This window comes from Acipenser ruthenus, chromosome 50 (genome assembly GCF_902713425.1).
Source record: "Acipenser ruthenus chromosome 50, fAciRut3.2 maternal haplotype, whole genome shotgun sequence".
NCBI lineage: Eukaryota > Metazoa > Chordata > Actinopteri > Acipenseriformes > Acipenseridae > Acipenser > Acipenser ruthenus.
The window spans coordinates 3,812,842-3,831,777 of NC_081238.1; the positions used below are offsets into that span (position 1 = coordinate 3,812,842).

An 18,936-nucleotide genomic window follows, 5' to 3' on the forward strand; every position below is an offset into this window, starting at 1 on the left:
GTCTCTCTGGAGGCGTGGGTTCGAATCCCACCACTGCCATATGGATTTTTTTCACCCCTGCCCCCTTTTCACAAGAAGCAACAGAAGGACTTGTGACTCCCTAGAGACGTAGTAACAAATGCCACGGCATGTTTCTTGGTACACCTATTCTATGGAAGTAAGCTGAAGCATTTGAACTGCTGTTCAATTTTCTTTTTTTTTAACAAATACATCAAGATAATTGTTGTTGTTGTTGTTGTTGTTGTTGTTGAATTGTACTAGCAGTGTATAGTATGGAACCTGGGTGGCTAAGGGTTAGTGTTGTGGTAGTAAGTAAAGCTGAAGCATTGGAACTGCTGTTCATTTTTCTTTTTTTTGCAAATACATCAAGATAATTGTTGTTGTTGTTGTTGTTGTTGTTGTTGAATTGTACTAGCAGTGTATAGTATGGAACCTGGGTGGCTAAGGGTTAGTGTTGTGGTAGTAAGTAAAGCTGAAGCATTGGAACTGCTGTTCATTTTTCTTTTTTTTGCAAATACATCAAAATAGTTGTTGTTCTTGTTGTTGTTGTTGTTGTTGTTGAATTGCACTAGCATTGTATAGTTTGGAACCTGGGTGGCCAAGAGTAAGTGTTGTGGTAGCGTGGCCGAGCGGTCTAAGGCGCTGGATTAAGGCTCCAGTCTCTCCGGAGGCGTGGGTTCAAATCCCACCGCTGCCATATTGTTTTTTTTTCAACCCCACTTCGGTCTTTTGAACTGCTGTAAAAGAAAATATTCCGTTCCATGGAATATTTGCATACACGCAAACATGTCAGCGCCAATGGTGTAGTGGTATCATACAAGATTCCCATTCTTGTGACCTGGGTTCAATTCCCAGTTGGCGCAAGCTGATAAGGCAGCGTTTGTGTTTTCAAACCAATAATTACGTTAAAATTTTACAATTGTAGTAGTTGAATTGCGTTAGCGGCGTATAGTACGAAACCTGGGGGGCAGAAAGCTTGCAATGCGGTAGTGTGGCCGAGCGGTCTAAGGCGCTGGATTTAGGCTCCAGTCTCTCTGGAGGCGTGGGTTCGAATCCCACCACTGCCATATGGATTTTTTTCATCCCTGCCCCCTTTTCACAAGAAGCAACAGAAGGACTTGTGACTCCCTAGAGACGTAGTAACAAATGCCACGGCATGTTTCTTGGTACACCTATTCTATGGAAGTAAGCTGAAGCATTTGAACTGCTGTTCAATTTTCTTTTTTTTTAACAAATACATCAAGATAATTGTTGTTGTTGTTGTTGTTGTTGTTGTTGAATTGTACTAGCAGTGTATAGTATGGAACCTGGGTGGCTAAGGGTTAGTGTTGTGGTAGTAAGTAAAGCTGAAGCATTGGAACTGCTGTTCATTTTTCTTTTTTTTGCAAATACATCAAGATAATTGTTGTTGTTGTTGTTGAATTGTACTAGCAGTGTATAGTATGGAACCTGGGTGGCTAAGGGTTAGTGTTGTGGTAGTAAGTAAAGCTGAAGCATTGGAACTGCTGTTCATTTTTCTTTTTTTTGCAAATACATCAAAATAGTTGTTGTTGTTGTTGTTCTTGTTGTTGTTGTTGTTGTTGTTGAATTGCACTAGCATTGTATAGTTTGGAACCTGGGTGGCCAAGAGTAAGTGTTGTGGTAAGAACATAAGAACATAAGAACATAAGAAAGTTTACAAACGAGAGGAGGCCATTCAGCCCATCTTGCTCGTTTGTTTGTTAGTAGCTTATTGATCCCAGAATCTCATCAAGCAGCTTCTTGAAGGATCCCAGGGTATCAGCTTCAACAACATTACTGGGGAGTTGGTTCCAGACCCTCACAATTCTCTGTGTAAAAAAATGCCTCCTATTTTCTGTTCTGAATGCCCCTTTATCTAATCTCCATTTATGACCCCTGGTCCTTTTTTCTTTTTTCAAGTCAAAGAAGTCCCCCGGGTTGACATTATCTATACCTTTTAGGATTTTGAATGTTTGAATCAGATCGCCGCGTAGTCTTCTTTGTTCAAGACTGAATAGATTCAATTCTTTTAGCCTGTCTGCATACGACATGCCTTTTAAACCTGGGATAATTCTGGTTGCTCTTCTTTGCACTCTTTCTAGAGCAGCAATATCCTTTTTGTAACGAGGTGACCAAAACTGAACACAATATTCTAGGTGAGGTCTTACTAATGCATTGTAGAGTTTTAACATTACTTCCCTTGATTTAAATTCAACACTTCTCACAATATATCCAAGCATCTTGTTAGCCTTTTTTATAGCTTCCCCACATTGTCTAGATGAAGACATTTCTGAGTCAACATAAACTCCTAGGTCTTTTTCATAGTTCCCTTCTTCAATTTCACTGTCTCCCATATGATATTTATAATGCACATTTTTATTGCCCGCATGCAATACTTTACACTTTTCTCTATTAAATTTCATTTGCCATGTGTCTGCCCAATTTTGAATGCTGTCTAGATCATTTTGAATGACCTTTGCTGCTTCAACAGTGTCTGCCACTCCTCCTATTTTTGTGTCGTCTGCAAATTTAACGAGTTTGCTTACTATATCAGAGTCTAAATCATTAATGTAGATTAGGAATAGCAGAGGACCTAATACTGATCCCTGTGGTACACCACTGGTTACCTCACTCCATTTCGAGGTTTCTCCTCTAATCAGTACTTTCTGTTTTCTACCTGTTAACCACTCCCTAATCCATGTGCATGCATTTCCTTGAATCCCTACTGCGTTCAGTTTGAGAATTAATCTTTTATGCGGGACTTTGTCAAAAGCTTTCTGGAAATCTAAATAAACCATGTCGTATGCTTTGCAGTTATCCATTTTCAATGTTGCATCCTCAAAAAAGTCAAGTAGGTTAGTTAGACATGATCTCCCTTTCCTAAAACCATGCTGGCTGTCTCCCAGGATATTGTTACCATATAGGTAATTTTCCATTTTGGATCTTATTATAGTTTCCATAAGTTTACATATAATAGAAGTCAGGCTTATTGGTCTGTAGTTACCTGGTTCGGTTTTGTCTCCCTTTTTGTGGATTGGTATTACATTTGCTATTTTCCAGTCTGTTGGTACAACCCCTGTGTCAAGAGACTGTTGCATGATCTTGGTTAGCGGTTTGTAAATAACTTCTTTCATTTCTTTGAGTACTATTGGGAGGATCTCATCCGGCCCAGGGGATTTGTTTATTTTAAGAGCTCCTAGTCCCTTTAACACTTCTGCCTCTGTTATGCTAAAGTTATTTAAAACTGGATAGGAACAGGTTGACATGTGGGGCATGTTGTCCGTGTCCTCCTTTGTAAAAACCTGTGAAAAGTAATCATTTAATATATTTGCTATTTTTTTTTCTTCATCTATGATTTTGCCATTTGTGTCTCTTAGACATTTAACCTCCTCTTTGAATGTTCTCTTGCTGTTATAATATTGGAAAAACATTCGGTAGCGTGGCCGAGCGGTCTAAGGCGCTGGATTAAGGCTCCAGTTTCTCCGGAGGCGTGGGTTCAAATCCCACCGCTGCCATATTGTTTTTTTTTCAACCCCACTTCGGTCTTTTGAACTGCTGTAAAAGAAAATATTCCGTTCCATGGAATATTTGCATACACGCAAACATGTCAGCGCCAATGGTGTAGTGGTATCATACAAGATTCCCATTCTTGTGACCTGGGTTCAATTCCCAGTTGGCGCAAGCTGATAAGGCAGCGTTTGTGTTTTCAAACCAATAATTACGTTAAAATTTTACAATTGTACTAGTTGAATTGCGTTAGCGGCGTATAGTACGAAACCTGGGGGGCAGAAAGCTTGCAATGCGGTAGTGTGGCCGAGCGGTCTAAGGCGCTGGATTTAGGCTCCAGTCTCTCTGGAGGCGTGGGTTCGAATCCCACCACTGCCATATGGATTTTTTTCACCCCTGCCCCCTTTTCACAAGAAGCAACAGAAGGACTTGTGACTCCCTAGAGACGTAGTAACAAATGCCACGGCATGTTTCTTGGTACACCTATTCTATGGAAGTAAGCTGAAGCATTTGAACTGCTGTTCAATTTTCTTTTTTTTTAACAAATACATCAAGATAATTGTTGTTGTTGTTGTTGTTGTTGTTGTTGTTGAATTGTACTAGCAGTGTATAGTATGGAACCTGGGTGGCTAAGGGTTAGTGTTGTGGTAGTAAGTAAAGCTGAAGCATTGGAACTGCTGTTCATTTTTCTTTTTTTTGCAAATACATCAAGATAATTGTTGTTGTTGTTGTTGTTGTTGTTGTTGAATTGTACTAGCAGTGTATAGTATGGAACCTGGGTGGCTAAGGGTTAGTGTTGTGGTAGTAAGTAAAGCTGAAGCATTGGAACTGCTGTTCATTTTTCTTTTTTTTGCAAATACATCAAAATAGTTGTTGTTGTTCTTGTTGTTGTTGTTGTTGTTGTTGAATTGCACTAGCATTGTATAGTTTGGAACCTGGGTGGCCAAGAGTAAGTGTTGTGGTAGCGTGGCCGAGCGGTCTAAGGCGCTGGATTAAGGCTCCAGTCTCTCCGGAGGCGTGGGTTCAAATCCCACCGCTGCCATATTGTTTTTTTTTCAACCCCACTTCGGTCTTTTGAACTGCTGTAAAAGAAAATATTCCGTTCCATGGAATATTTGCATACACGCAAACATGTCAGCGCCAATGGTGTAGTGGTATCATACAAGATTCCCATTCTTGTGACCTGGGTTCAATTCCCAGTTGGCGCAAGCTGATAAGGCAGCGTTTGTGTTTTCAAACCAATAATTACGTTAAAATTTTACAATTGTAGTAGTTGAATTGCGTTAGCGGCGTATACTACGAAACCTGGGGGGCAGAAAGCTTGCAATGCGGTAGTGTGGCCGAGCGGTCTAAGGCGCTGGATTTAGGCTCCAGTCTCTCTGGAGGCGTGGGTTCGAATCCCACCACTGCCATATGGATTTTTTTCACCCCTGCCCCCTTTTCACAAGAAGCAACAGAAGGACTTGTGACTCCCTAGAGACGTAGTAACAAATGCCACGGCATGTTTCTTGGTACACCTATTCTATGGAAGTAAGCTGAAGCATTTGAACTGCTGTTCAATTTTCTTTTTTTTTAACAAATACATCAAGATAATTGTTGTTGTTGTTGTTGAATTGTACTAGCAGTGTATAGTATGGAACCTGGGTGGCTAAGGGTTAGTGTTGTGGTAGTAAGTAAAGCTGAAGCATTGGAACTGCTGTTCATTTTTCTTTTTTTTGCAAATACATCAAGATAATTGTTGTTGTTGTTGTTGTTGTTGTTGTTGAATTGTACTAGCAGTGTATAGTATGGAACCTGGGTGGCTAAGGGTTAGTGTTGTGGTAGTAAGTAAAGCTGAAGCATTGGAACTGCTGTTCATTTTTCTTTTTTTTGCAAATACATCAAAATAGTTGTTGTTGTTGTTGTTGTTGTTGTTGAATTGCACTAGCATTGTATAGTTTGGAACCTGGGTGGCCAAGAGTAAGTGTTGTGGTAGCGTGGCCGAGCGGTCTAAGGCGCTGGCTTAAGGCTCCAGTCTCTCCGGAGGCGTGGGTTCAAATCCCACCGCTGCCATATTGTTTTTTTTTCAACCCCACTTCGGTCTTTTGAACTGCTGTAAAAGAAAATATTCCGTTCCATGGAATATTTGCATACACGCAAACATGTCAGCGCCAATGGTGTAGTGGTATCATACAAGATTCCCATTCTTGTGACCTGGGTTCAATTCCCAGTTGGCGCAAGCTGATAAGGCAGCGTTTGTGTTTTCAAACCAATAATTACGTTAAAATTTTACAATTGTAGTAGTTGAATTGCGTTAGCGGCGTATAGTACGAAACCTGGGGGGCAGAAAGCTTGCAATGCGGTAGTGTGGCCGAGCGGTCTAAGGCGCTGGATTTAGGCTCCAGTCTCTCTGGAGGCGTGGGTTCGAATACCACCACTGCCATATGGATTTTTTTCACCCCTGCCCCCTTTTCACAAGAAGCAACAGAAGGACTTGTGACTCCCTAGAGACGTAGTAACAAATGCCACGGCATGTTTCTTGGTACACCTATTCTATGGAAGTAAGCTGAAGCATTTGAACTGCTGTTCAATTTTCTTTTTTTTTAACAAATACATCAAGATAATTGTTGTTGTTGTTGTTGTTGTTGTTGTTGTTGAATTGTACTAGCAGTGTATAGTATGGAACCTGGGTGGCTAAGGGTTAGTGTTGTGGTAGTAAGTAAAGCTGAAGCATTGGAACTGCTGTTCATTTTTCTTTTTTTTGCAAATACATCAAGATAATTGTTGTTGTTGTTGTTGTTGTTGTTGTTGAATTGTACTAGCAGTGTATAGTATGGAACCTGGGTGGCTAAGGGTTAGTGTTGTGGTAGTAAGTAAAGCTGAAGCATTGGAACTGCTGTTCATTTTTCTTTTTTTTTGCAAATACATCAAAATAGTTGTTGTTCTTGTTGTTGTTGTTGTTGTTGTTGAATTGCACTAGCATTGTATAGTTTGGAACCTGGGTGGCCAAGAGTAAGTGTTGTGGTAGCGTGGCCGAGCGGTCTAAGGCGCTGGATTAAGGCTCCAGTCTCTCCGGAGGCGTGGGTTCAAATCCCACCGCTGCCATATTGTTTTTTTTTCAACCCCACTTCGGTCTTTTGAACTGCTGTAAAAGAAAATATTCCGTTCCATGGAATATTTGCATACACGCAAACATGTCAGCGCCAATGGTGTAGTGGTATCATACAAGATTCCCATTCTTGTGACCTGGGTTCAATTCCCAGTTGGCGCAAGCTGATAAGGCAGCGTTTGTGTTTTCAAACCAATAATTACGTTAAAATTTTACAATTGTAGTAGTTGAATTGCGTTAGCGGCGTATAGTACGAAACCTGGGGGGCAGAAAGCTTGCAATGCGGTAGTGTGGCCGAGCGGTCTAAGGCGCTGGATTTAGGCTCCAGTCTCTCTGGAGGCGTGGGTTCGAATCCCACCACTGCCATATGGATTTTTTTCATCCCTGCCCCCTTTTCACAAGAAGCAACAGAAGGACTTGTGACTCCCTAGAGACGTAGTAACAAATGCCACGGCATGTTTCTTGGTACACCTATTCTATGGAAGTAAGCTGAAGCATTTGAACTGCTGTTCAATTTTCTTTTTTTTTAACAAATACATCAAGATAATTGTTGTTGTTGTTGTTGAATTGTACTAGCAGTGTATAGTATGGAACCTGGGTGGCTAAGGGTTAGTGTTGTGGTAGTAAGTAAAGCTGAAGCATTGGAACTGCTGTTCATTTTTCTTTTTTTTGCAAATACATCAAGATAATTGTTGTTGTTGTTGTTGAATTGTACTAGCAGTGTATAGTATGGAACCTGGGTGGCTAAGGGTTAGTGTTGTGGTAGTAAGTAAAGCTGAAGCATTGGAACTGCTGTTCATTTTTCTTTTTTTTGCAAATACATCAAAATAGTTGTTGTTGTTGTTGTTCTTGTTGTTGTTGTTGTTGTTGTTGAATTGCACTAGCATTGTATAGTTTGGAACCTGGGTGGCCAAGAGTAAGTGTTGTGGTAAGAACATAAGAACATAAGAACATAAGAAAGTTTACAAACGAGAGGAGGCCATTCAGCCCATCTTGCTCGTTTGTTTGTTAGTAGCTTATTGATCCCAGAATCTCATCAAGCAGCTTCTTGAAGGATCCCAGGGTATCAGCTTCAACAACATTACTGGGGAGTTGGTTCCAGACCCTCACAATTCTCTGTGTAAAAAAATGCCTCCTATTTTCTGTTCTGAATGCCCCTTTATCTAATCTCCATTTATGACCCCTGGTCCTTTTTTCTTTTTTCAAGTCAAAGAAGTCCCCCGGGTTGACATTATCTATACCTTTTAGGATTTTGAATGTTTGAATCAGATCGCCGCGTAGTCTTCTTTGTTCAAGACTGAATAGATTCAATTCTTTTAGCCTGTCTGCATACGACATGCCTTTTAAACCTGGGATAATTCTGGTTGCTCTTCTTTGCACTCTTTCTAGAGCAGCAATATCCTTTTTGTAACGAGGTGACCAAAACTGAACACAATATTCTAGGTGAGGTCTTACTAATGCATTGTAGAGTTTTAACATTACTTCCCTTGATTTAAATTCAACACTTCTCACAATATATCCAAGCATCTTGTTAGCCTTTTTTATAGCTTCCCCACATTGTCTAGATGAAGACATTTCTGAGTCAACATAAACTCCTAGGTCTTTTTCATAGTTCCCTTCTTCAATTTCACTGTCTCCCATATGATATTTATAATGCACATTTTTATTGCCCGCATGCAATACTTTACACTTTTCTCTATTAAATTTCATTTGCCATGTGTCTGCCCAATTTTGAATGCTGTCTAGATCATTTTGAATGACCTTTGCTGCTTCAACAGTGTCTGCCACTCCTCCTATTTTTGTGTCGTCTGCAAATTTAACGAGTTTGCTTACTATATCAGAGTCTAAATCATTAATGTAGATTAGGAATAGCAGAGGACCTAATACTGATCCCTGTGGTACACCACTGGTTACCTCACTCCATTTCGAGGTTTCTCCTCTAATCAGTACTTTCTGTTTTCTACCTGTTAACCACTCCCTAATCCATGTGCATGCATTTCCTTGAATCCCTACTGCGTTCAGTTTGAGAATTAATCTTTTATGCGGGACTTTGTCAAAAGCTTTCTGGAAATCTAAATAAACCATGTCGTATGCTTTGCAGTTATCCATTTTCAATGTTGCATCCTCAAAAAAGTCAAGTAGGTTAGTTAGACATGATCTCCCTTTCCTAAAACCATGCTGGCTGTCTCCCAGGATATTGTTACCATATAGGTAATTTTCCATTTTGGATCTTATTATAGTTTCCATAAGTTTACATATAATAGAAGTCAGGCTTATTGGTCTGTAGTTACCTGGTTCGGTTTTGTCTCCCTTTTTGTGGATTGGTATTACATTTGCTATTTTCCAGTCTGTTGGTACAACCCCTGTGTCAAGAGACTGTTGCATGATCTTGGTTAGCGGTTTGTAAATAACTTCTTTCATTTCTTTGAGTACTATTGGGAGGATCTCATCCGGCCCAGGGGATTTGTTTATTTTAAGAGCTCCTAGTCCCTTTAACACTTCTGCCTCTGTTATGCTAAAGTTATTTAAAACTGGATAGGAACAGGTTGACATGTGGGGCATGTTGTCCGTGTCCTCCTTTGTAAAAACCTGTGAAAAGTAATCATTTAATATATTTGCTATTTTTTTTTCTTCATCTATGATTTTGCCATTTGTGTCTCTTAGACATTTAACCTCCTCTTTGAATGTTCTCTTGCTGTTATAATATTGGAAAAACATTCGGTAGCGTGGCCGAGCGGTCTAAGGCGCTGGATTAAGGCTCCAGTCTCTCCGGAGGCGTGGGTTCAAATCCCACCGCTGCCATATTGTTTTTTTTTCAACCCCACTTCGGTCTTTTGAACTGCTGTAAAAGAAAATATTCCGTTCCATGGAATATTTGCATACACGCAAACATGTCAGCGCCAATGGTGTAGTGGTATCATACAAGATTCCCATTCTTGTGACCTGGGTTCAATTCCCAGTTGGCGCAAGCTGATAAGGCAGCGTTTGTGTTTTCAAACCAATAATTACGTTAAAATTTTACAATTGTACTAGTTGAATTGCGTTAGCGGCGTATAGTACGAAACCTGGGGGGCAGAAAGCTTGCAATGCGGTAGTGTGGCCGAGCGGTCTAAGGCGCTGGATTTAGGCTCCAGTCTCTCTGGAGGCGTGGGTTCGAATCCCACCACTGCCATATGGATTTTTTTCACCCCTGCCCCCTTTTCACAAGAAGCAACAGAAGGACTTGTGACTCCCTAGAGACGTAGTAACAAATGCCACGGCATGTTTCTTGGTACACCTATTCTATGGAAGTAAGCTGAAGCATTTGAACTGCTGTTCAATTTTCTTTTTTTTTAACAAATACATCAAGATAATTGTTGTTGTTGTTGTTGTTGTTGTTGTTGAATTGTACTAGCAGTGTATAGTATGGAACCTGGGTGGCTAAGGGTTAGTGTTGTGGTAGTAAGTAAAGCTGAAGCATTGGAACTGCTGTTCATTTTTCTTTTTTTTGCAAATACATCAAGATAATTGTTGTTGTTGTTGTTGTTGTTGTTGTTGAATTGTACTAGCAGTGTATAGTATGGAACCTGGGTGGCTAAGGGTTAGTGTTGTGGTAGTAAGTAAAGCTGAAGCATTGGAACTGCTGTTCATTTTTCTTTTTTTTGCATACATCAAAATAGTTGTTGTTGTTCTTGTTGTTGTTGTTGTTGTTGTTGAATTGCACTAGCATTGTATAGTTTGGAACCTGGGTGGCCAAGAGTAAGTGTTGTGGTAGCGTGGCCGAGCGGTCTAAGGCGCAGGATTAAGGCTCCAGTCTCTCCGGAGGCGTGGGTTCAAATCCCACCGCTGCCATATTGTTTTTTTTTCAACCCCACTTCGGTCTTTTGAACTGCTGTAAAAGAAAATATTCCGTTCCATGGAATATTTGCATACACGCAAACATGTCAGTGCCAATGGTGTAGTGGTATCATACAAGATTCCCATTCTTGTGACCTGGGTTCAATTCCCAGTTGGCGCAAGCTGATAAGGCAGCGTTTGTGTTTTCAAACCAATAATTACGTTAAAATTTTACAATTGTAGTAGTTGAATTGCGTTAGCGGCGTATAGTACGAAACCTGGGGGGCAGAAAGCTTGCAATGCGGTAGTGTGGCCGAGCGGTCTAAGGCGCTGGATTTAGGCTCCAGTCTCTCTGGAGGCGTGGGGTTCGAATCCCACCACCTCCATATGGATTTTTTTCACCCCTGCCCCCTTTTCACAAGAAGCAACAGAAGGACTTGTGACTCCCTAGAGACGTAGTAACAAATGCCACGGCATGTTTCTTGGTACACCTATTCTATGGAAGTAAGCTGAAGCATTTGAACTGCTGTTCAATTTTCTTTTTTTTTAACAAATACATCAAGATAATTGTTGTTGTTGTTGTTGTTGTTGTTGTTGAATTGTACTAGCAGTGTATAGTATGGAACCTGGGTGGCTAAGGGTTAGTGTTGTGGTAGTAAGTAAAGCTGAAGATTTGGAACTACTGTTCATTTTTCTTTTTTTTGCAAATACATCAAGATAATTGTTGTTGTTGTTGTTGTTGTTGTTGTTGAATTGTACTAGCAGTGTATAGTATGGAACCTGGGTGGCTAAGGGTTAGTGTTGTGGTAGTAAGTAAAGCTGAAGCATTGGAACTGCTGTTCATTTTTCTTTTTTTTGCAAATACATCAAAATAGTTGTTCTTCTTGTTGTTGTTGTTGTTGTTGAATTGCACTAGCATTGTATAGTTTGGAACCTGGGTGGCCAAGAGTAAGTGTTGTGGTAGCGTGGCCGAGCGGTCTAAGGCGCTGGATTAAGGCTCCAGTCTCTCCGGAGGCGTGGGTTCAAATCCCACCGCTGCCATATTGTTTTTTTTTCAACCCCACTTCGGTCTTTTGAACTGCTGTAAAAGAAAATATTCCGTTCCATGGAATATTTGCATACACGCAAACATGTCAGCGCCAATGGTGTAGTGGTATCATACAAGATTCCCATTCTTGTGACCTGGGTTCAATTCCCAGTTGGCGCAAGCTGATAAGGCAGCGTTTGTGTTTTCAAACCAATAATTCCGTTAAAATTTTACAATTGTAGTAGTTGAATTGCGTTAGCGGCGTATAGTACGAAACCTGGGGGGCAGAAAGCTTGCAATGCGGTAGTGTGGCCGAGCGGTCTAAGGCGCTGGATTTAGGCTCCAGTCTCTCTGGAGGCGAGGGTTCGAATCCCACCACTGCCATATAGATTTTTTTCACCCCTGCCCCCTTTTCACAAGAAGCAACAGAAGGACTTGTGACTCCCTAGAGACGTAGTAACAAATGCCACGGCATGTTTCTTGGTACACCTATTCTATGGAAGTAAGCTGAAGCATTTGAACTGCTGTTCAATTTTCTTTTTTTTTAACAAATACATCAAGATAATTGTTGTTGTTGTTGTTGTTGTTGTTGAATTGTACTAGCAGTGTATAGTATGGAACCTGGGTGGCTAAGGGTTAGTGTTGTGGTAGTAAGTAAAGCTGAAGCATTGGAACTGCTGTTCATTTTTCTTTTTTTTGCAAATACATCAAGATAATTGTTGTTGTTGTTGTTGTTGTTGTTGAATTGTACTAGCAGTGTATAGTATGGAACCTGGGTGGCTAAGGGTTAGTGTTGTGGTAGTAAGTAAAGCTGAAGCATTGGAACTGCTGTTCATTTTTCTTTTTTTTGCAAATACATCAAAATAGTTGTTGTTGTTGTTGTTGTTCTTGTTGTTGTTGTTGTTGTTGTTGAATTGCACTAGCATTGTATAGTTTGGAACCTGGGTGGCCAAAAGTAAGTGTTGTGGTAGCGTGGCCGAGCGGTCTAAGGCGCTGGATTAAGGCTCCAGTCTCTCCGGAGGCGTGGGTTCAAATCCCACCGCTGACATATTGTTTTTTTTTCAACCCCACTTCGGTCTTTTGAACTGCTGTAAAAGAAAATATTCCGTTCCATGGAATATTTGCATACACGCAAACATGTCAGCGCCAATGGTGTAGTGGTATCATACAAGATTCCCATTCTTGTGACCTGGGTTCAATTCCCAGTTGGCGCAAGCTGATAAGGCAGCGTTTGTGTTTTCAAACCAATAATTACGTTAAAATTTTACAATTGTAGTAGTTGAATTGCGTTAGCGGCGTATAGTACGAAACCTGGGGGGCAGAAAGCTTGCAATGCGGTAGTGTGGCCGAGCGGTCTAAGGCGCTGGATTTAGGCTCCAGTCTCTCTGGAGGCGTGGGTTCGAATCCCACCGCTGCCATATGGATTTTTTTCACCCCTGCCCCCTTTTCACAAGAAGCAACAGAAGGACTTGTGACTCCCTAGAGACGTAGTAACAAATGCCACGGCATGTTTCTTGGTACACCTATTCTATGGAAGTAAGCTGAAGCATTTGAACTGCTGTTCAATTTTCTTTTTTTTTAACAAATACATCAAGATAATTGTTGTTGTTGTTGTTGTTGTTGTTGTTGAATTGTACTAGCAGTGTATAGTATGGAACCTGGGTGGCTAAGGGTTAGTGTTGTGGTAGTAAGTAAAGCTGAAGCATTGGAACTGCTGTTCATTTTTCTTTTTTTTGCAAATACATCAAGATAATTGTTGTTGTTGTTGTTGTTGTTGTTGTTGAATTGTACTAGCAGTGTATAGTATGGAACCTGGGTGGCCAAGGGTTAGTGTTGTGGTAGTAAGTAAAGCTGAAGCATTGGAACTGCTGTTCATTTTTCTTTTTTTTGCAAATACATCAAAATAGTTGTTGTTGTTGTTGTTCTTGTTGTTGTTGTTGTTGTTGTTGAATTGCACTAGCATTGTATAGTTTGGAACCTGGGTGGCCAAGAGTAAGTGTTGTGGTAGCGTGGCCGAGCGGTCTAAGGCGCTGGATTAAGGCTCCAGTTTCTCCGGAGGCGTGGGTTCAAATCCCACCGCTGCCATATTGTTTTTTTTTCAACCCCACTTCGGTCTTTTGAACTGCTGTAAAAGAAAATATTCCGTTCCATGGAATATTTGCATACACGCAAACATGTCAGCGCCAATGGTGTAGTGGTATCATACAAGATTCCCATTCTTGTGACCTGGGTTCAATTCCCAGTTGGCGCAAGCTGATAAGGCAGCGTTTGTGTTTTCAAACCAATAATTACGTTAAAATTTTACAATTGTACTAGTTGAATTGCGTTAGCGGCGTATAGTACGAAACCTGGGGGGCAGAAAGCTTGCAATGCGGTAGTGTGGCCGAGCGGTCTAAGGCGCTGGATTTAGGCTCCAGTCTCTCTGGAGGCGTGGGTTCGAATCCCACCGCTGCCATATGAATTTTTTTCACCCCTGCCCCCTTTTCACAAGAAGCAACAGAAGGACTTGTGACTCCCTAGAGACGTAGTAACAAATGCCACGGCATGTTTCTTGGTACACCTATTCTATGGAAGTAAGCTGAAGCATTTGAACTGCTGTTCAATTTTCTTTTTTTTTAACAAATACATCAAGATAATTGTTGTTGTTGTTGTTGTTGTTGTTGTTGAATTGTACTAGCAGTGTATAGTATGGAACCTGGGTGGCTAAGGGTTAGTGTTGTGGTAGTAAGTAAAGCTGAAGCATTGGAACTGCTGTTCATTTTTCTTTTTTTTGCAAATACATCAAGATAATTGTTGTTGTTGTTGTTGTTGTTGAATTGTACTAGCAGTGTATAGTATGGAACCTGGGTGGCCAAGGGTTAGTGTTGTGGTAGTAAGTAAAGCTGAAGCATTGGAACTGCTGTTCATTTTTCTTTTTTTTGCAAATACATCAAAATAGTTGTTGTTGTTCTTGTTGTTGTTGTTGTTGAATTGCACTAGCATTGTATAGTTTGGAACCTGGGTGGCCTAGAGTAAGTGTTGTGGTAGCGTGGCCGAGCGGTCTAAGGCGCTGGATTAAGGCTCCAGTCTCTCCGGAGGCGTGGGTTCAAATCCCACCGCTGCCATATTGTTTTTTTTTCAACCCCACTTCGGTCTTTTGAACTGCTGTAAAAGAAAATATTCCGTTCCATGGAATATTTGCATACACGCAAACATGTCAGCGCCAATGGTGTAGTGGTATCATACAAGATTCCCATTCTTGTGACCTGGGTTCAATTCCCAGTTGGCGCAAGCTGATAAGGCAGCGTTTGTGTTTTCAAACCAATAATTACGTTAAAATTTTACAATTGTAGTAGTTGAATTGCGTTAGCGGCGTATAGTACGAAACCTGGGGGGCAGAAAGCTTGCAATGCGGTAGTGTGGCCGAGAGGTCTAAGGCGCTGGATTTAGGCTCCAGTCTCTCTGGAGGCGTGGGTTCGAATCCCACCGCTGCCATATGGATTTTTTTCACCCCTGCCCCCTTTTCACAAGAAGCAACAGAAGGACTTGTGACTCCCTAGAGACGTAGTAACAAATGCCACGGCATGTTTCTTGGTACACCTATTCTATGGAAGTAAGCTGAAGCATTTGAACTGCTGTTCAATTTTCTTTTTTTTTAACAAATACATCAAGATAATTGTTGTTGTTGTTGTTGTTGTTGTTGTTGTTGAATTGTACTAGCAGTGTATAGTATGGAACCTGGGTGGCTAAGGGTTAGTGTTGTGGTAGTAAGTAAAGCTGAAGCATTGGAACTGTTCATTTTTCTTTTTTTTGCAAATACATCAAAATAGTTGTTGTTGTTGTTGTTCTTGTTGTTGTTGTTGTTGTTGTTGAATTGCACTAGCATTGTATAGTTTGGAACCTGGGTGGCCAAGAGTAAGTGTTGTGGTAGCGTGGCCGAGCGGTCTAAGGCGCTGGATTAAGGCTCCAGTCTCTCCGGAGGCGTGGGTTCAAATCCCACTGCTGCCATATTGTTTTTTTTTCAACCCCACTTCGGTCTTTTGAACTGCTGTAAAAGAAAATATTCCGTTCCATGGAATATTTGCATACACGCAAACATGTCAGCGCCAATGGTGTAGTGGTATCATACAAGATTCCCATTCTTGTGACCTGGGTTCAATTCCCAGTTGGCGCAAGCTGATAAGGCAGCGTTTGTGTTTTCAAACCAATAATTACGTTAAAATTTTACAATTTTAGTAGTTGAATTGCGTTAGCGGCGTATAGTACAAAACCTGGGGGGCAGAAAGCTTGCAATGCGGTAGTGTGGCCGAGCGGTCTAAGGCGCTGGATTTAGGCTCCAGTCTCTCGGGAGGCGTGGGTTTGAATCCCACCGCTGCCATATGGATTTTTTTCACCCCTGCCCCCTTTTCACAAGAAGCAACAGAAGGACTTGTGACTCCCTAGAGACGTAGTAACAAATGCCACGGCATGTTTCTTGGTACACCTATTCTATGGAAGTAAGCTGAAGCATTTGAACTGCTGTTCAATTTTCTTTTTTTTTAACAAATACATCAAGATAATTGTTGTTGTTGTTGTTGTTGTTGTTGTTGAATTGTACTAGCAGTGTATAGTATGGAACCTGGGTGGCTAAGGGTTAGTGTTGTGGTAGTAAGTAAAGCTGAAGCATTGGAACTGCTGTTCATTTTTCTTTTTTTTGCAAATACATCAAGATAATTGTTGTTGTTGTTGTTGTTGTTGAATTGTACTAGCAGTGTATAGTATGGAACCTGGGTGGCCAAGGGTTAGTGTTGTGGTAGTAAGTAAAGTTGAAGCATTGGAACTGCTGTTCATTTTTCTTTTTTTTGCAAATACATCAAAATAGTTGTTGTTGTTGTTGTTCTTGTTGTTGTTGTTGTTGTTGTTGAATTGCACTAGCATTGTATAGTTTGGAACCTGGGTGGCCAAGAGTAAGTGTTGTGGTAGCGTGGCCGAGCGGTCTAAGGCGCTGGATTAAGGCTCCAGTCTCTCCGGAGGCGTGGGTTCAAATCCCACCGCTGCCATATTGTTTTTTTTTCAACCCCACTTCGGTCTTTTGAACTGCTGTAAAAGAAAATATTCCGTTCCATGGAATATTTGCATACACGCAAACATGTCAGCGCCAATGGTGTAGTGGTATCATACAAGATTCCCATTCTTGTGACCTGGGTTCAATTCCCAGTTGGCGCAAGCTGATAAGGCAGCGTTTGTGTTTTCAAACCAATAATTACGTTAAAATTTTACAATTGTAGTAGTTGAATTGCGTTAGCGGCGTATAGTACGAAACCTGGGGGGCAGAAAGCTTGCAATGCGGTAGTGTGGCCGAGCGGTCTAAGGCGCTGGATTTAGGCTCCAGTCTCTCTGGAGGCGTGGGTTCGAATCCCACCACTGCCATATGGATTTTTTTCACCCCTGCCCCCTTTTCACAAGAAGCAACAGAAGGACTTGTGACTCCCTAGAGACGTAGTAACAAATGCCACGGCATGTTTCTTGGTACACCTATTCTATGGAAGTAAGCTGAAGCATTTGAACTGCTGTTCAATTTTCTTTTTTTTTAACAAATACATCAAGATAATTGTTGTTGTTGTTGTTGTTGTTGAATTGTACTAGCAGTGTATAGTATGGAACCTGGGTGGCTAAGGGTTAGTGTTGTGGTAGTAAGTAAAGCTGAAGCATTGGAACTGCTGTTCATTTTTCTTTTTTTTGCAAATACATCAAGATAATTGTTGTTGTTGTTGTTGTTGTTGTTGAATTGTACTAGCAGTGTATAGTATGGAACCTGGGTGGCTAAGGGTTAGTGTTGTGGTAGTAAGTAAAGCTGAAGCATTGGAACTGCTGTTCATTTTTCTTTTTTTTGCAAATACATCAAAATAGTTGTTGTTGTTGTTGTTGTTCTTGTTGTTGTTGTTGTTGTTGTTGAATTGCACTAGCATTGTATAGTTTGGAACCTGGGTGGCCAAGAGTAAGTGTTGTGGTAGCGTGGCCGAGCGGTCTAAGGCGCTGGATTAAGGCTCCAGTCTCTCCGGAGGCGTGGGTTCAAATCCCACCGCTGCCATATTGTTTTTTTTTTAACCCCACTTCGGTCTTTTGAACTGCTGTAAAAGAAAATATTCCGTTCCATGGAATATTTGCATACACGCAAACATGTCAGCGCCAATGGTGTAGTGGTATCATACAAGATTCCCATTCTTGTGACCTGGGTTCAATTCCCAGTTGGCGCAAGCTGATAAGGCAGCGTTTGTGTTTTCAAACCAATAATTACGTTAAAATTTTACAATTGTAGTAGTTGAATTGCGTTAGCGGCGTATAGTACGAAACCTGGGGGGCAGAAAGCTTGCAATGCGGTAGTGTGGCCGAGCGGTCTAAGGCGCTGGATTTAGGCTCCAGTCTCTCTGGAGGCGTGGGTTCGAATCCCACCGCTGCCATATGGATTTTTTTCACCCCTGCCCCCTTTTCACAAGAAGCAACAGAAGGACTTGTGACTCCCTAGAGACGTAGTAACAAATGCCACGGCATGTTTCTTGGTACACCTATTCTATGGAAGTAAGCTGAAGCATTTGAACTGCTGTTCAATTTTCTTTTTTTTTAACAAATACATCAAGATAATTGTTGTTGTTGTTGTTGTTGTTGAATTGTACTAGCAGTGTATAGTATGGAACCTGGGTGGCTAAGGGTTAGTGTTGTGGTAGTAAGTAAAGCTGAAGCATTGGAACTGCTGTTCATTTTTCTTTTTTTTGCAAATACATCAAGATAATTGTTGTTGTTGTTGTTGTTGTTGTTGTTGAATTGTACTAGCAGTGTATAGTATGGAACCTGGGTGGCCAAGGGTTAGTGTTGTGGTAGTAAGTAAAGCTGAAGCATTGGAACTGCTGTTCATTTTTCTTTTTTTTGCAAATACATCAAAATAGTTGTTGTTGTTGTTGTTCTTGTTGTTGTTGTTGTTGTTGTTGAATTGCACTAGCATTGTATAGTTTGGAACCTGGGTGGCCAAGAGTAAGTGTTGTGGTAGCGTGGCCGAGCGGTCTAAGGCGCTGGATTAAGGCTCCAGTTTCTCCGGAGGCGTGGGTTCAAATCCCACCACTGCCATATTGTTTTTTTTTCAACCCCACTTCGGTCTTTTGAACTGCTGTAAAAGAAAATATTCCGTTCCATGGAATATTTGCATACACGCAAACATGTCAGCGCCAATGGTGTAGTGGTATCATACAAGATTCCCATTCTTGTGACCTGGGTTCAATTCCCAGTTGGCGCAAGCTGATAAGGCAGCGTTTGTGTTTTCAAACCAATAATTACGTTAAAATTTTACAATTGTAGTAGTTGAATTGCGTTAGCGGCGTATAGTACGAAACCTGGGGGGCAGAAAGCTTGCAATGCGGTAGTGTGGCCGAGCGGTCTAAGGCGCTGGATTTAGGCTCCAGTCTCTCTGGAGGCGTGGGTTCGAATCCCACCGCTGCCATATGAATTTTTTTCACCCCTGCCCCCTTTTCACAAGAAGCAACAGAAG

General features: G+C 41.2%; 46 non-coding genes across 46 annotated transcripts in view; all 46 read left to right on the plus strand.

Annotated features, from left to right (window-relative positions):
• The window catches only part of trnal-uag (transfer RNA leucine (anticodon UAG)), an 82-nt gene extending 43 nt beyond the window's left edge, over positions 1 to 39 (plus strand). Inside the window, exon 1 of the tRNA in view lies at positions 1 to 39. This exon is cut by the window's left edge and continues 43 nt beyond it. This is a non-coding gene — a tRNA (tRNA-Leu).
• A 576-nt stretch (positions 40 to 615) lies between these two features.
• trnal-aag (transfer RNA leucine (anticodon AAG)) lies at positions 616 to 697 on the plus strand. Its single transcript has one exon. It is a non-coding gene; the product is annotated as a tRNA-Leu (tRNA).
• Positions 698 to 792: 95 nt separating this feature from the next.
• On the plus strand, positions 793 to 863 carry trnag-ccc (transfer RNA glycine (anticodon CCC)). Its single transcript has one exon. It is a non-coding gene; the product is annotated as a tRNA-Gly (tRNA).
• Positions 864 to 985: 122 nt separating this feature from the next.
• trnal-uag (transfer RNA leucine (anticodon UAG)) lies at positions 986 to 1,067 on the plus strand. The gene has a single exon. It is a non-coding gene; the product is annotated as a tRNA-Leu (tRNA).
• A 2,366-nt stretch (positions 1,068 to 3,433) lies between these two features.
• trnal-aag (transfer RNA leucine (anticodon AAG)) lies at positions 3,434 to 3,515 on the plus strand. The gene has a single exon. It is a non-coding gene; the product is annotated as a tRNA-Leu (tRNA).
• Positions 3,516 to 3,610: 95 nt separating this feature from the next.
• trnag-ccc (transfer RNA glycine (anticodon CCC)) lies at positions 3,611 to 3,681 on the plus strand. Its single transcript has one exon. It is a non-coding gene; the product is annotated as a tRNA-Gly (tRNA).
• Positions 3,682 to 3,803: 122 nt separating this feature from the next.
• Positions 3,804 to 3,885, plus strand: trnal-uag (transfer RNA leucine (anticodon UAG)). Its single transcript has one exon. It is a non-coding gene; the product is annotated as a tRNA-Leu (tRNA).
• Positions 3,886 to 4,467: 582 nt separating this feature from the next.
• trnal-aag (transfer RNA leucine (anticodon AAG)) lies at positions 4,468 to 4,549 on the plus strand. Its single transcript has one exon. It is a non-coding gene; the product is annotated as a tRNA-Leu (tRNA).
• Positions 4,550 to 4,644: 95 nt separating this feature from the next.
• Positions 4,645 to 4,715, plus strand: trnag-ccc (transfer RNA glycine (anticodon CCC)). Its single transcript has one exon. It is a non-coding gene; the product is annotated as a tRNA-Gly (tRNA).
• Positions 4,716 to 4,837: 122 nt separating this feature from the next.
• trnal-uag (transfer RNA leucine (anticodon UAG)) lies at positions 4,838 to 4,919 on the plus strand. The gene has a single exon. It is a non-coding gene; the product is annotated as a tRNA-Leu (tRNA).
• A 558-nt stretch (positions 4,920 to 5,477) lies between these two features.
• Positions 5,478 to 5,559, plus strand: trnal-aag (transfer RNA leucine (anticodon AAG)). Its single transcript has one exon. It is a non-coding gene; the product is annotated as a tRNA-Leu (tRNA).
• A 95-nt stretch (positions 5,560 to 5,654) lies between these two features.
• Positions 5,655 to 5,725, plus strand: trnag-ccc (transfer RNA glycine (anticodon CCC)). The gene has a single exon. It is a non-coding gene; the product is annotated as a tRNA-Gly (tRNA).
• Positions 5,726 to 5,847: 122 nt separating this feature from the next.
• trnal-uag (transfer RNA leucine (anticodon UAG)) lies at positions 5,848 to 5,929 on the plus strand. Its single transcript has one exon. It is a non-coding gene; the product is annotated as a tRNA-Leu (tRNA).
• Positions 5,930 to 6,509: 580 nt separating this feature from the next.
• On the plus strand, positions 6,510 to 6,591 carry trnal-aag (transfer RNA leucine (anticodon AAG)). Its single transcript has one exon. It is a non-coding gene; the product is annotated as a tRNA-Leu (tRNA).
• A 95-nt stretch (positions 6,592 to 6,686) lies between these two features.
• trnag-ccc (transfer RNA glycine (anticodon CCC)) lies at positions 6,687 to 6,757 on the plus strand. Its single transcript has one exon. It is a non-coding gene; the product is annotated as a tRNA-Gly (tRNA).
• A 122-nt stretch (positions 6,758 to 6,879) lies between these two features.
• On the plus strand, positions 6,880 to 6,961 carry trnal-uag (transfer RNA leucine (anticodon UAG)). Its single transcript has one exon. It is a non-coding gene; the product is annotated as a tRNA-Leu (tRNA).
• A 2,354-nt stretch (positions 6,962 to 9,315) lies between these two features.
• On the plus strand, positions 9,316 to 9,397 carry trnal-aag (transfer RNA leucine (anticodon AAG)). The gene has a single exon. It is a non-coding gene; the product is annotated as a tRNA-Leu (tRNA).
• Positions 9,398 to 9,492: 95 nt separating this feature from the next.
• On the plus strand, positions 9,493 to 9,563 carry trnag-ccc (transfer RNA glycine (anticodon CCC)). Its single transcript has one exon. It is a non-coding gene; the product is annotated as a tRNA-Gly (tRNA).
• A 122-nt stretch (positions 9,564 to 9,685) lies between these two features.
• Positions 9,686 to 9,767, plus strand: trnal-uag (transfer RNA leucine (anticodon UAG)). The gene has a single exon. It is a non-coding gene; the product is annotated as a tRNA-Leu (tRNA).
• A 577-nt stretch (positions 9,768 to 10,344) lies between these two features.
• Positions 10,345 to 10,426, plus strand: trnal-aag (transfer RNA leucine (anticodon AAG)). The gene has a single exon. It is a non-coding gene; the product is annotated as a tRNA-Leu (tRNA).
• Positions 10,427 to 10,521: 95 nt separating this feature from the next.
• trnag-ccc (transfer RNA glycine (anticodon CCC)) lies at positions 10,522 to 10,592 on the plus strand. The gene has a single exon. It is a non-coding gene; the product is annotated as a tRNA-Gly (tRNA).
• A 122-nt stretch (positions 10,593 to 10,714) lies between these two features.
• trnal-uag (transfer RNA leucine (anticodon UAG)) lies at positions 10,715 to 10,797 on the plus strand. Its single transcript has one exon. It is a non-coding gene; the product is annotated as a tRNA-Leu (tRNA).
• Positions 10,798 to 11,370: 573 nt separating this feature from the next.
• On the plus strand, positions 11,371 to 11,452 carry trnal-aag (transfer RNA leucine (anticodon AAG)). Its single transcript has one exon. It is a non-coding gene; the product is annotated as a tRNA-Leu (tRNA).
• A 95-nt stretch (positions 11,453 to 11,547) lies between these two features.
• Positions 11,548 to 11,618, plus strand: trnag-ccc (transfer RNA glycine (anticodon CCC)). The gene has a single exon. It is a non-coding gene; the product is annotated as a tRNA-Gly (tRNA).
• A 122-nt stretch (positions 11,619 to 11,740) lies between these two features.
• trnal-uag (transfer RNA leucine (anticodon UAG)) lies at positions 11,741 to 11,822 on the plus strand. The gene has a single exon. It is a non-coding gene; the product is annotated as a tRNA-Leu (tRNA).
• Positions 11,823 to 12,404: 582 nt separating this feature from the next.
• Positions 12,405 to 12,486, plus strand: trnal-aag (transfer RNA leucine (anticodon AAG)). The gene has a single exon. It is a non-coding gene; the product is annotated as a tRNA-Leu (tRNA).
• A 95-nt stretch (positions 12,487 to 12,581) lies between these two features.
• trnag-ccc (transfer RNA glycine (anticodon CCC)) lies at positions 12,582 to 12,652 on the plus strand. Its single transcript has one exon. It is a non-coding gene; the product is annotated as a tRNA-Gly (tRNA).
• Positions 12,653 to 12,774: 122 nt separating this feature from the next.
• Positions 12,775 to 12,856, plus strand: trnal-uag (transfer RNA leucine (anticodon UAG)). The gene has a single exon. It is a non-coding gene; the product is annotated as a tRNA-Leu (tRNA).
• A 585-nt stretch (positions 12,857 to 13,441) lies between these two features.
• Positions 13,442 to 13,523, plus strand: trnal-aag (transfer RNA leucine (anticodon AAG)). Its single transcript has one exon. It is a non-coding gene; the product is annotated as a tRNA-Leu (tRNA).
• Positions 13,524 to 13,618: 95 nt separating this feature from the next.
• Positions 13,619 to 13,689, plus strand: trnag-ccc (transfer RNA glycine (anticodon CCC)). The gene has a single exon. It is a non-coding gene; the product is annotated as a tRNA-Gly (tRNA).
• A 122-nt stretch (positions 13,690 to 13,811) lies between these two features.
• Positions 13,812 to 13,893, plus strand: trnal-uag (transfer RNA leucine (anticodon UAG)). The gene has a single exon. It is a non-coding gene; the product is annotated as a tRNA-Leu (tRNA).
• Positions 13,894 to 14,460: 567 nt separating this feature from the next.
• On the plus strand, positions 14,461 to 14,542 carry trnal-aag (transfer RNA leucine (anticodon AAG)). The gene has a single exon. It is a non-coding gene; the product is annotated as a tRNA-Leu (tRNA).
• A 95-nt stretch (positions 14,543 to 14,637) lies between these two features.
• On the plus strand, positions 14,638 to 14,708 carry trnag-ccc (transfer RNA glycine (anticodon CCC)). Its single transcript has one exon. It is a non-coding gene; the product is annotated as a tRNA-Gly (tRNA).
• Positions 14,709 to 14,830: 122 nt separating this feature from the next.
• On the plus strand, positions 14,831 to 14,912 carry trnal-uag (transfer RNA leucine (anticodon UAG)). Its single transcript has one exon. It is a non-coding gene; the product is annotated as a tRNA-Leu (tRNA).
• A 431-nt stretch (positions 14,913 to 15,343) lies between these two features.
• On the plus strand, positions 15,344 to 15,425 carry trnal-aag (transfer RNA leucine (anticodon AAG)). Its single transcript has one exon. It is a non-coding gene; the product is annotated as a tRNA-Leu (tRNA).
• Positions 15,426 to 15,520: 95 nt separating this feature from the next.
• trnag-ccc (transfer RNA glycine (anticodon CCC)) lies at positions 15,521 to 15,591 on the plus strand. The gene has a single exon. It is a non-coding gene; the product is annotated as a tRNA-Gly (tRNA).
• Positions 15,592 to 15,713: 122 nt separating this feature from the next.
• On the plus strand, positions 15,714 to 15,795 carry trnal-uag (transfer RNA leucine (anticodon UAG)). Its single transcript has one exon. It is a non-coding gene; the product is annotated as a tRNA-Leu (tRNA).
• A 579-nt stretch (positions 15,796 to 16,374) lies between these two features.
• On the plus strand, positions 16,375 to 16,456 carry trnal-aag (transfer RNA leucine (anticodon AAG)). Its single transcript has one exon. It is a non-coding gene; the product is annotated as a tRNA-Leu (tRNA).
• Positions 16,457 to 16,551: 95 nt separating this feature from the next.
• On the plus strand, positions 16,552 to 16,622 carry trnag-ccc (transfer RNA glycine (anticodon CCC)). Its single transcript has one exon. It is a non-coding gene; the product is annotated as a tRNA-Gly (tRNA).
• Positions 16,623 to 16,744: 122 nt separating this feature from the next.
• Positions 16,745 to 16,826, plus strand: trnal-uag (transfer RNA leucine (anticodon UAG)). Its single transcript has one exon. It is a non-coding gene; the product is annotated as a tRNA-Leu (tRNA).
• Positions 16,827 to 17,405: 579 nt separating this feature from the next.
• trnal-aag (transfer RNA leucine (anticodon AAG)) lies at positions 17,406 to 17,487 on the plus strand. Its single transcript has one exon. It is a non-coding gene; the product is annotated as a tRNA-Leu (tRNA).
• A 95-nt stretch (positions 17,488 to 17,582) lies between these two features.
• trnag-ccc (transfer RNA glycine (anticodon CCC)) lies at positions 17,583 to 17,653 on the plus strand. The gene has a single exon. It is a non-coding gene; the product is annotated as a tRNA-Gly (tRNA).
• A 122-nt stretch (positions 17,654 to 17,775) lies between these two features.
• On the plus strand, positions 17,776 to 17,857 carry trnal-uag (transfer RNA leucine (anticodon UAG)). The gene has a single exon. It is a non-coding gene; the product is annotated as a tRNA-Leu (tRNA).
• A 579-nt stretch (positions 17,858 to 18,436) lies between these two features.
• On the plus strand, positions 18,437 to 18,518 carry trnal-aag (transfer RNA leucine (anticodon AAG)). The gene has a single exon. It is a non-coding gene; the product is annotated as a tRNA-Leu (tRNA).
• Positions 18,519 to 18,613: 95 nt separating this feature from the next.
• trnag-ccc (transfer RNA glycine (anticodon CCC)) lies at positions 18,614 to 18,684 on the plus strand. The gene has a single exon. It is a non-coding gene; the product is annotated as a tRNA-Gly (tRNA).
• A 122-nt stretch (positions 18,685 to 18,806) lies between these two features.
• On the plus strand, positions 18,807 to 18,888 carry trnal-uag (transfer RNA leucine (anticodon UAG)). The gene has a single exon. It is a non-coding gene; the product is annotated as a tRNA-Leu (tRNA).
• Positions 18,889 to 18,936: the final 48 nt, after the last annotated feature.